Source organism: Carassius gibelio, chromosome A19 (assembly GCF_023724105.1).
Source record: "Carassius gibelio isolate Cgi1373 ecotype wild population from Czech Republic chromosome A19, carGib1.2-hapl.c, whole genome shotgun sequence".
Taxonomy (NCBI): domain Eukaryota; kingdom Metazoa; phylum Chordata; class Actinopteri; order Cypriniformes; family Cyprinidae; genus Carassius; species Carassius gibelio.
The window spans coordinates 25,045,803-25,046,556 of record NC_068389.1 but is presented as its reverse complement, the minus strand read 5'-3'; positions in this window follow the sequence as shown (position 1 = coordinate 25,046,556).

Sequence of the window (754 nt, the reverse complement as noted above, 5' to 3'; positions counted from 1 at the left end):
TCTGGATTTTTCGTCCTTCATTTACTCAATTTTTTTTTCTGTTGATGGTGTATTGTATGTGGTAAACACTTAGAAATACAACTAATATTTCACAATTATTTAATTATACCATCTATTAAAACCACAGAAAATTCTAACCAATAATTATCTCATTAAATCTAATTCAATTTAAAACCAAATCAAGAAGTTACAGTAATTAGAATGGCAGATTTCCACTTAATTGATATAATGGGTTTTATTTGGAATAGTACTAAAGTGACAGACTGTAGTTATACCATGGTATTTTTTGGGACTAGTTGGAACCAAATCTGCTAAACACGAATCCAGGCCTGTACATGCACACATTTAAGCTCTTTTCACTTTACCTGTGAATTCTGCAGTGCCTTTGCTTCAGTTTAAACCACAAAAGAACAAGGGCTGTTATTCCAGATCCTGTCTGAGCTGAAACGAGATGCAAAATCAACCAGGATTTGCTTTTCTAATGAAGTAGAAATTCACGCCACAGGAAGACCGTTAACACTAACGTTTCTGCACGAACCAGGCCGCATTTGTGAGCTCAACGCGAAACAACAGTCTTTCGTGCATTTTGAAACCTGGAAACAAATGTATATTAAAATAGTTTCCTCATTTAGGCTGCACTTGGTTAAAAAAGTACCGTGCAGAAAACAACTTAGAAGTTGAGAAGTTTATCCACTTGTAATTACTTATAAAACAGCGCCCTCTGCTGCTAAATACCGTCACCGTTCACGCTTGT